At 55.6% G+C, this 11,215-nt stretch overlaps 1 long non-coding RNA gene across 1 annotated transcript; it reads right to left on the bottom strand.

The window, feature by feature from the left end:
- Positions 1–521: 521 nt before the first annotated feature.
- On the bottom strand, positions 522–10,819 carry LOC124983709 (uncharacterized). Its single transcript, XR_007108486.1, has 3 exons — positions 10,735–10,819; positions 4,263–4,411; positions 522–1,140 (listed from the first exon to the last, which is right to left on the bottom strand). It is a non-coding gene; the product is annotated as an uncharacterized LOC124983709 (long non-coding RNA).
- Between the last annotated feature and the right edge of the window lie 396 nt (positions 10,820–11,215).

The following is an 11,215-nucleotide window of genomic DNA, read 5'->3' as shown; positions in this document are numbered from 1 at the left end:
TGACCCTGAGTTTACAGGCAGTACCAGCAAAAATCAAAGGATAGTCCTAAATCTCTTATTCATTTAGGAAACAGTGTTAAGAATCAGAAATAGATTTACTCAAGCAAAAAGATATAAGACAGGTCTTCAAATGGCAGTGTGGCCCTTCTACGTCAGATACAATGTATCAAAGAGAGCACTTATTGGTTATCTTGCCGGTAAACTAACACAAACATTCATTTTATAAACTTACACAACATTTAGTTGAGGCTTAGACAGATGTAGTTCTCAGATGCATACATATGCCTTGTTACATAAATTCAGGGTGTCAACTATATTTTGATAACCTAAAATAAGAACTGTTAATTTAACTAGTTACAAAGCAATCATTTAAAAGACTTTAAAACTGGTACAAACCCTAATTCCTTTAAGATTAGTTTCCCTATGTAATAAAACCTAACAGATACAAGAAAATTATCTTGATAGCTCAGAGCACATGATTGTGCAGATTTATTTCACATCGCTACATTAAAATTTGAATAACTGACTGTGCTAAGTACAGCCAATTTAATCACATACCCAGACTTTTTGAGATTTGCTTTCCACAAAACTTCTTCAACTTACTTAGACGTTCACAACTTGTTTATTTTCTTAGTTTTGCCCTCTTTCTTCTTGGACTTTAGCACAAGAATATTAATTTACCATATAAAATACTTTCTCATGTAGAAACATTTGTTTTACCTACTAATTTTCCATACTAAAATATATTTCCATACCTACGACTTTCTTATATCTCTTTTCTAGTTTGAGATCCTTTCTTAAATTCATATTCTGAAACAATTCTTCTGAATTTATCTGTGTATTTAACTTACACAACAAATTTTATGCCAGGAGAGGGTCTTGCAACCTGCTATAGGCAAAAGCTATGCCTTAATCATTTTCTCCCAGGTGACTTTCAAGGGGTTGGAGTCAGGATATTTTTGAACCTGACCTGTCTGCCCTATCGCTATCACAATGCCATCAACTTTAAGTGAGTTCCCGACGGTGAATTGTACCCGAGCCTCCTTCTGGGCCCTTCCTTATCACAGGCACGTTGCGATGCAGTGGAGGAAGCCCTCTCCATCCTTCTCTTCAGGTTTCCTTGAGATCCCTTTGCAGAGGCTGCCAACAAAACAGGGGTTGGTCTTCGTTCTGGTTTTCCTTTCCGGGTGCAGTTATTTATCCCGCCCATGCCCCCAGGCATTTAGTTTGATGGGATAATGTCGTAACCAGAACTGCTCTGCCCCAGGGATGGATATCCCCCCGCCAAATGGGGTGTCCTGTCAGATCCTGAAAGTGAGACTATTCCTGTCCCCAGGCCATAACCTGACAGTGCTGGAACCTACTGCCACATTCTTTGTGGCCAACAGCGTCCACGCCCTCCCCACCATGGGCAAAAGAGCCTAGAAGCCAGGGCGGAGGCCAGGTTCTCTTCAGCCAGTTTGCTACGGCCAGGTGGCCTCCCTGGGATTTTTTTTTTTTTTTTTTTTTGGAGCCCAGGGTCACAGCAAGATGACCTGCAACTGCCTGGGACCAGGCTGAGAAATCTTAACCTTTCTACCTCGCACACCACAGGCAGTGCCTTTTGGCACCTTCAACTTATTCCTGACTGTTCAGACCCCTAATCGTGCAACCAGATGTTCCCATGAAGAGGAACCAGAGTCTCGGCATACACGCTGGGAACTTACCAGATGGTCAAGGGTGTCACGACATAACCGGGTTCAGTTTCCTTTTTCTCAGAGTGTACCATGGTGGAGCAACCTGGACTGTCCAGGGAGGGAAGCTGGGGGTTCCCTGAAGTGAAAGGAGCTGGCAACTGCCAGGACGGCCCCTCAGTCCCTCTCCTTACTCACAGAACCTCTGGTTCGACCCGAGGCAAACTCACCCTTCCCCTAACTCTCCTGCAGTTGACTCTTAACAATTTCGCTGGCCACATTGAGTCCGTAGCACAGAAGTGGGGTTCCTTGGAAAGTCAGGCCTGCCCAAGAGAGCTGGAGCAGGGGCTGCTCCCAGGTCCCAAAGGGGTTGCCAAATTCATTATTGAAAGCTTGGTGCTTGTCCCTGAAGCCAATCCAATAAGAAGGATGCAGTTTTGAGGGAAAGGAAAAAAGATGTTTTATTGCTTTGCTAGCAAAGGAGAAGCACAGGGGACTCCTGTCCCAGAATCCTGCCCATCAAGGGGAGCAGGGGGCTTTTAAAGAGATGATTCAAAGGCTACATTCCATGTGTTCTGTCTGGAGCTGTAATTCACTTGTTCATTTGGGAGTCGGTCATTTCTGAGATCTTCTGGTGCCATCCCCAAAGTCTGAATTACTTTGTTCCTGTGGTGGGTGTGTGCTCAAGGACAGATAACTCTGCCTCGGATGGGGAAGAAGGGTGATCCTATTTGCCCCAAGATTAGGGAGGGGAGAGATTAGTGACAGGGAGGAAGAGAAAGAAACATGTCTGGTTTAAAAATAAGTTGCAGTGGCAGAGCAACAAGTGATACTCAAAGCATAAAGGGAACACTGTTACACTAGGGGAAAAACTAAGCAGAGTCCACAGTCCGCCACAGGGTCCGGGTCTCATCTGGAAATGGGGGCCCAGAGCACAAAGAGTGCAAGCCCGTGGGAGGACGGGGGTCAGCAGGGCCGACACCAGCTCCACCCCCAACCCTGTCTGGACACCCAGAGGCTTGGCACTGGCTACAGTGGGGACCCATCACACTTGGGGGAAAGGTGCACAAACCAGAGCCCACCTGCCTCATCGGAGGCCTCTGATCTGGACCAGACCTTCCCTGTGACCTTGGGCACAATACACGTTTCCTGCCTGAAAGCTGAGAATAAGGTTCCACCTCCGATGTCACAGCTGAGCCCTGCACAGGGGCCAAGAGACCAGCACCTGCCTGCAAGTCCCTCCCAGCCCCGAGCTGGCCGCCTCGTGCACACTTAGCTTCAATTGGCTCTGCATTCAAGGCATGCTCTCTACCACTGAGCTACAGCCCCAGCCCTGTCCTCCTGGTTTTGAGGGTCTTACTCATAAATAAGGCAAGTTTTATTCTCAAACTGTGGCTTCCTAGAATTAAGGGGTTAGAACGAGGGAACCTCCAGCATCCAAGCCCTGCCACGGACCCCAGAGCTGGAAGGGAAGAGTGCAGCACCTCCCTGCTGTCTGGGACCCCGCATCCTGAACTCATCTCCCTCGCCTGTGGCCTGAGTCACGGGCTCCCAGCGGTCCTTTCCCTCACACCTACTGCCCCTGCAGGCAAGTGGAGGGCACATGGCTTGGCGGTCATGGGTACCGGCCTCAGGGTCAGACAGGCTCCGTGTCCTCAGGCAGGGCAGAGCAATGCAGATGAGGTCTTCCCTGGGAGGCCACCATGGCGATCAACTGAATGTCTCCACACACCCCACGGGCAGCGGCTGGCAGAGAGCAGAGTTCCAAGCAGTGTAACCGATGGCGTTGCCATGATTATTGCTGCTGCTACTATTAACATTGTTTGCCAGACAGTGTGCTGGGCTCACAGAGATGAACCGTTCCCGGTCCCTGCCTCAGTGTCCCAGAAGCCTATAGGCTGGTGGTTGAGACGCATGAATTTATAACCCTAGATGGGAGCTCTAACAGAAATACAGGTTCACTTTTTTTTTTTCAGAATTTTTGATTTTTAAAAATTTTTAATTTTAAATGTTTTGAACCCAGGAGTATGTTACCAACTGAGCTACATCTCCAGTCTTTAATTTTTTATTTTGAAACAGGGTTTTGCTAAGTTGCTAATGGTCTTGCTAAGTTGCTGAGGCTGGCCTTGAACTTGCAGTCCTCCTGCCTCTGCCTGAGTGGCTGAGATTAGAGGTGTGTGACCAGTACTGTTAATTTTAACAGCAATAGTCACAATAGCTAGTGCGACCAGGGAACAGCAGGAAGTGTGCCTGTTACACGCGTGTGCATGCATGTGTGTGTGCATGCGTGCGTGGTGCTGGGACAGAACCCAGGGCCTTGTGGTGCCAGGTAAGGACTGCGGCACTGAGTTCCACTCACCCCTACCTGACTCTTGTTTAACCTCACAACAACTCTGTGAGGTGTTTTTACCCTTCTTCTACAGGTGAAGAAGCTGAGGGACTCACCCAGGACCCCGCTGGCCCAGAGGTGGAACTAGGGCTAGAACCTGGCCAGTCTGATTCCCTCTTCCCCAGACCAGCCGGGCCCTGGTTGCAGTGAATGAATGACAGAGACAACATCATTTGGAGCCGGGGACCGGGGGACCTCACCCAAGATGAAGTGAAGTCCCAGGCTGACCGGCTCCTTCTTTTGTTAGAAGGGTGAACACGGTGTGCATCCTCAGGAACACGGGACCACAGACAAGTTTAAAGTAACTGAGCGCTGAGCTGCTGCATCCCATCACATCAGCAAGCAGGAGCTGCAGGCAAGATTGGAAAGGCACAAACAGCAGTTTTAAACAGCCCAGGGAGCAGTCTGTGCTTCCTGTCCCTCCTGAGGTGCCCTTGGGCAGCCTTGGCAGAACATCCATTTCCAGAACATTCCCTTGGGGATCAGCAGTTTCCTGTTTTTTCCAGCCAAGTTGCCCCGGGGTGTCCTTTAGTGGGCCAAGGACCTCCACGGAACAGCCACCTCAGTGGGAGGGGGATGCGGCAGGGAGGCCTTCTCGGGGGAGGGGACGTGACATGGACCTGTATCTCCCTCTGGGGCAGTGAGTGGGCTCATCTGTGTCCCCATTCCCGCCTGCCACTGCTGATGAGGAAATGCGTGTGTGGGAGCAGCACCTGTTCTTTTGTTTCATTCTGTTTAGGATCCAGGGTTTCACAAAAGGCTCAGACTGGGCTCAAGTGGTCCTCCTGTCTCAGCCTCCCAAATACCTGGGACTCCAGGCACATGCCACACATCCAGTCTGGGGCATTGATACCTGTCCCACCTCATCCACACCATCATCTGGTACTGCCCAGCGCATGCCCATTGCCAGCCCTGTCTTGCTCACCAGGGCAATCCACTGCCCTCGGTGCCCTGGTGGCTCTAGCACCAGATGCCACAAGGTCCCCTTTCCCAGCACAAGCCCCGTGGCAGGGCTGAACCTGGCAGCCAGAGCTGACAGGATGCACTTGACCAGAAAGTGCCTCCTGTGACTTTGCCTGGACATGCACCTCTCTGGGGCAGCAGGCAGGCCAGTCAGGACAGGAGTCCAGTCCAAAAACCTGACTGCTCTTGACATCAGTGTCCATATCAGCCTGTCACCCCAGACACCAGGAGTCCCCGGAACAGCCCCATTTCTCCCACTGTCTGTTCTGCCACCCACAGCCTGGCTCACGCTCCCCCTCCTCTGAGAATCTGTCACCATGGTGCCACTGGGGGCAAGCAGGTCCTGTGAGCTGCCACCGCCTCACCTTCATGGTGGTCAGCAGCCCTGACAGACCACAGGGCCACGACCCAGGTCGGGGATTTATCAGGATCGGTGTGTGTGTGTTGGAGTGCAGCACAGGGACCATTTGATTGGGAGGAAGGTGATTCTGATGCCACCTTTCCCTCCCAAATCCAGTGTTTGGAACAGTTCAAGGTGAACTGAAAAACCTGGACTCTGCATTTCCACACTGTGAAACACATTATTCATCTTTTTTAAACAGTCTTATATGAAGTGTCCTGGACTCATTGTGAGGAAGGAAACACTTTGAAGAAATTGGAAGAAGCAGGGCAGGTGGAGGTAAACCAGCAGGAGAATGGTTTCCATTCTTACAAGACAAACAAAGTGAGCCGGGCGTGGGCGCCGTGGCCTGTGATCCCAGTGACTTGGGAGAATGGGGCAGGGGGTGGCAAGTTTGAGGCCAGCCTGGGTAACTTGGACCCTGTCTCAAAATACAAAGGGCTGGGGATGTAGCTTAGTGGTAGACACCCCTGGGCTCCCCAATACTTCTCCCCAAAGAAGAAGGAAGGAAGGAAAGAAAGAAGGGAGGAAGGACCCCTGCAGCCTCCAGACAGTCAAATGGGGAACGGCTCGGTCCCGCTTCCCAGGCAGGTGGAAGAGGAATGGCTGGCCCATCTTCTGGCCGAACATTTGGGCTGACCTAGGGGGTGGGTGCAGATGTGAGTTACTGGGCCATCCCAAGTGCCAGGACACAAATAGCTGTCCTCAAATAAGGAGCAACAGGTAATACCAGCTTGCTGACTTGGATGTTCCCGTTGGCCTCTGCCTCTAGAAATAGCCCTGAGGTGGGGTGGCTGTGCCTTGTCACCCAGAGAGGCAGGCAGGAGGGGAGCTTCAGGGGCGGCCAGCCTGCTGGGAGCTGGGGCAGGGATCCCTAAAGCTTGGGAACATCAGTAGCCAGGCCAGGACTGGCAGCCGCCTTCTCATGACTTCAGAGCCCGGGACCCTTGCTTGAGAAGGGCTTATCTCTTAACACGAGTAAGACACGTTCAGAGGCAGCATGAGTCCCTCCTGCCTCCGCCACGACCGTGGAAGAACATGGCAGCAGAGGATTCTCCTTGGGGAGGCTGGCCCCCCATAATGCATTGGGAAAATCGGGGAGAAGGAGGGAAAGGCAGCTGGGAGGCCACAGCACCCACAGATATGGGTGAGGGGAGGGGAGACGGAGACCGAGAAGAGAGAACAGGTGGGGCCCGCGGCCAGCTGGGCAAGGTGCAGGGCGAAGGCTCTGCACTGAGGGCCTCTCTCAGGTGCCTGACCTGGCAGGTGGCAGGCCCTTGTAGCCTCAGAAGTGAAGAGGGCCTGGTCCCTGCCCACACTCCTCAGCTGTCCATACATGGCCTTCTCTGCCTGCTCTCTGGGCCACCAGGTCACATCGGGTTTGGCCAGCAACCTGGTTAGTGTGAGTGCTGACCTCTCTGCCTGGGCACCATGCCCCTTGGCAGCCCAGGTCCCAGGGAGGACTATTGGCAGAGCCCTGGGCAGGTCAGCAGGAGCCCAGCCTGTCCTCACCCACAGCGCACACCCAGAGGGACGAAACTCCAAAGTGACCTCTCCCTCCAGTCGCGTGGGGTTGGCCACCCATCCCCTGGGCGTGGGCCTGCAGAGGACTCAGCCGCCATTGCCCACCCCCATTTTTGGAGCCAGGAAGCTTTTCTTCTCCCCACAAGGAGGACCCTGCATGCTCTTTTCTGGGTGCAGGTTCCACAAGGGCACCAGCCAGTTCCAGATCATTCCAGATCGCTGTGGGAGGAAGTTGAGGGCACCTGCAAAGGAAGGGCTGAGCAAAGGTCAATCCTGAGCCTGCTGGGCAGGCATGACCTGACAAGCAGCTGCTCTGGGCTTCATGGCCCTCTGGCCCACGGCTGGCAGCGGAGGTGCCCTGGCCCAGAGGAGCTGTCATCAGACTGGGCAGCATCCTGGAGCTAGCTGGACACCTGCAGAGCCAGACTGGTCAGAGGAGGAGACTGCTGCAGGCTCAAAGGGATCAGGAGACACTGTGGACTCAGATGTGGGGGCAGGGATATGGCGCCCAGGTCCCAGTGCCATCAGGGACAGGTCTGTGAGGGCCATGCCAGCTTGCTAAGATCAGTACCTGCCAAACCCACCCACCTGCCAAGGAGAGCATCAGCTGCCCTGGGACGTCAGCTGCCTCTGCCTTCGATGTCACGGAACCTGCACTGAGTCAGCGAGTTTGCTCCAGCACCAACCCAGCCCTCTGGCCATGGGCCTCGGGCAAATCTGGGCACTGAGGAAGTGGTCTTGGCTCTATCGGGGTGGGGGCCATGAGAACTGGAAGGATAGATGGGAGCTGAGGTGTGGCCTTGGCGAGCGGCGCCCCTGTTGCTTTGGTTTCCCCATCTGTCAGCTGATGGTCTTCTGGGGAACTCAGGCCCCGTCCTTCTCTCCTTACCTCATCTTATGAAATTGACGGCTGATGGCCATGCCCCTTCGGCCCTCCCAAGTCACCACTGCTTCCCGGGACTCTTCTTGCTCAGCCTTCCCAGTGTCCCCCCCACCCCAGCCACAGAGTCCTGGGTGCCGTCCTTCCCCACCCCAGCCTCAGCCCCCCAGCCTCGACCTCTGCTGTCCTGAACCCGCCCTGCCTCACAAGGCCCCTCAGCCTCCCCGAGTCACGGATGCCTGGCTTCCTGCTCCAGCTCCCACCTGCCCAGACCTGCTCTCAGGAACCAGCTGACGGGAGTTGGGGCTGAGGCCTCCAGCTCCCTGGTGCTTGGCCAGGGGCCTGTGCCGTGATGTCCCTCCACCAACAGAGGCCAGTTCAGACCTCCCTACCTCCCCTTCCCTCTCTGGGGCTGCAGCAGGGCTGCCTTGGCTGATTCTGAGCAGTGTTCCAACCAGTTGTTGGCAATCACCTGTCTTCCAGATTGGAGATGAGGAAGCCACTCCAGGGCTGGGACTGAATCCTGTTCGCCCACAGATCCCCAGACGGGCCGGAGCAGGTGCCTAGACCTCTCCACGCTGAGGCAGGAATTCTCAGAAGATCAAAGGATAAATGCCCCTAGTAAGTGCTTTACAAATGTCATTCTCTCCAATCCCAGCCATAAGCCTATGAGGGACGTCCCATCATGTCCCCAGTTATAGGTGGGAGAAACGGAGGCATTTGATGTGCAGGGTCCAGCCAGGGCGGCCAGAGCAGTCCATGGAGCCGGGATGTGAGGCCAGGTCGAGTCACTGTGTGCAGATGACGTCCCTGGAGCAGACTGGGTCCTGCTGAGTGGGTAAGAGGCAAGTGACGGGGCACAGAGGTGATAAGGGGGTCCCAGGGGCTTAGGGACATGTGACTGGAGGGAGAGGATTCCTTCTTTTTCTTCATACGTGTATTTATATCTTCACAAGTAAAAACAAAGCATAATGTTATATTTATATATGGGTTTTCTTTGAGGGGATTTTAATGTTGGTTTTGAGGTGAGGTCCCACTATGTTGCCCAGGCTGGTCCTGATCCCCTGGGCTCAAGTGACCCTCCCACCTCAGCCTCCAGAGAGCTGGGACTCCAGGTATGCCTGACTTGAGAGGTTAACTTTTAAGTTTTTTTTGTTTTGTTTTTTGGGGTGCTGGGGATCAGACCCAGGGCCTTGTGCTTACAAGGCAAGCACTCTAGCGACTGAGCTATCTCCCCAGCCTAACTTTTAAGTTTTTCAAAACTGTTTCAACATACACTGGTCAAGACCTCAGCTGGATCAGACTCTGGCAGGACCCAGGCAGGATCCCAGGACACAGGGGGGCTTCACACCAGTGCCCTCAGATCCAGCTGGGGAGCCTGTCCCACGGCCAGAAAGCCCCCCAGCCCCCCAGCCGCTCGTACCCGGAGGGAAGCACTGAGACTCAGAGGAGCTGGCCCAGCGCCAGGGTTCCCACGGCCGGGCGAGTCAGTGGGCTCGAGTCTCCGAGGCAGGCACCTGCTCCAGGGGGACCAGGGAAGCTGGTGCCGCCCACTCTGTGGGAGGGAGACCGGGTCAGCCGGTCTGGCTGGGGCCTGTGGCTTCCTGTGCCCACGTGTGCAAGCTGACCTGGCTTCTGGGCGGGTGAAGGGTGAGCGTGCACGCAGACGAGCAGAACCTTCCACCCCTCCGTCCAGGCGGCTCGTGAAGCCCGCTTCTTGCAGGCACAGAGCCAGCGGCACCCTACCCAGGGGGCTCGGGTGAGAAGGCATGCGCAGTGCCCAGTCCTTAGCGCAGTAAGCGGTAGTAACCGTGGAGTCTGCTTGTCAGGTGCCAGCAAGGCCCAACACCCGGCGGTAGGGACGCTCTGTCCCCTCGCTGCACCTAGCAGCAAGAGGAGGAGGGGCACTGTCATTCCCACTGCTTGGGTGAGCACCCGGCATCAACGTCCCCAGGGTCACCTGCAGGACATGCTGGAACCAGATCAGAACCCAGGCAGGAATCCCAGGACACAGGGGCTTCACAGTTCATGAAGCACTTCTGGGTCAGTGGGCGTCTCCCCCTCAGTGGATCTGGATCTCCTGGGGGTCCTGGGTCCGGAATGCCGAGGTGTGTGTACTCTGTGTGATCCTCAAAAGAGAAAGCAAAACCCACCGGGGGGGGGGGGGGGGGGGGGGGGGGGCGGGCGAAGCTCACGCACAGTGTCTTCCTTGGGGCCCCCTCCTTTGGAGTGGCCCTTGTTAGCACGTATGGATGTCCCTCTGTCCACAGCCAGCCTGTCTGATGGACTACTGAGACCAGGGCTGGCCCTGTTCTGTTTTGTTGGTGTCAGTGAGGTGGGCAGAGCAGTAATGACAAGTGGGGGTGACAGGGATGACAGCCACCGTGTGGCATGTGGGGTGGCCCCAGCTGATGTGGGGAAAGGTGACCAGGCTTCTTGTGCCTGGAGCAGGGCAGAGCTGAGCTGTGGGAGCTGGAGGGCTGGCATGGCGAGTGAGCTCCGCCGGGCCTGGGAGGGCAGGGGGCTGGGATTCTGTCCTGCTGCTGGGGAGCTAAGAGGGGCCCATGCTGATGGAGGTGCTGGAAGGTTCCAGGCTGGTGCTCAGGGGTGAGAGGGCCAGGGCTCCCCTGTCGGGAGCTGGGGGTGGCTGGGGGAGGCAGCTTCCTGCAGGGACACAGCGTTGAGAGAGCTGGGCTGGGGTGAGGTCGTGCCCCCAGGTCCCACGGTGGCCCCAGGACCCAGACCTGCCACTCACTCCTGTAGCTCCTTCAAGGGAACCTGGTGGGCACTGCCTGCCTGGAGCCAGTCGGCCCAGGGCATCGCTCGGTGGAGGAGCTCTCCCACTCTGCGGCGGGGCTTTCCGGGAAGGCTTGCGCCCCTGCCCTCATCCCCCTGTGACACTGACCTTGACGCCGGCTGAGTTCGCTATCCAGGACCCTCCCAAGCCGGGCTTCCCACCAGGCACTTCCGCCCTGAGGAGGGGCGTGGCGATTGGTCGCCGCTCAGCCGCGGTGACGCCCACGTTCCCACAGCCCCTGCGGCTGGAGGCCGCGTCCCGATCCCTTTTCAAAGCCACAGAAACAGGCTGGCTGTGGGGCACGTGAGCCCCTCCTGGTGGGGATGAGGTTGGGGATGCAGAAGGCTGGCCTCGCCCCGCGGGGACAGGACTCCTGCCTCCTTCTTGAAGCTTTGGCCCGCACTCCAGAGGGCCAGACCAGGCAGGACCGACAGACTGGGAGCCCCGGGTCCCGCCGCATGTGGCCCCAGGTCAGCTGCCCATCCTGTGCACCTGCTCACACTTGCCTGGTGGTGGCCAACTCAACAGAGCTTCCTCTGGAGCTCCTCCCCTCTGTCCTTCCTCTAACCCCGCGGCTTCCTGGCAAGTC

The sequence above is a fragment of the Sciurus carolinensis genome, chromosome 4 (genome assembly GCF_902686445.1).
Source record: "Sciurus carolinensis chromosome 4, mSciCar1.2, whole genome shotgun sequence".
Lineage (NCBI taxonomy): Eukaryota > Metazoa > Chordata > Mammalia > Rodentia > Sciuridae > Sciurus > Sciurus carolinensis.
Note: the sequence above shows the minus strand (reverse complement) of the source record. Positions and strands in the feature narration are given on the sequence as shown.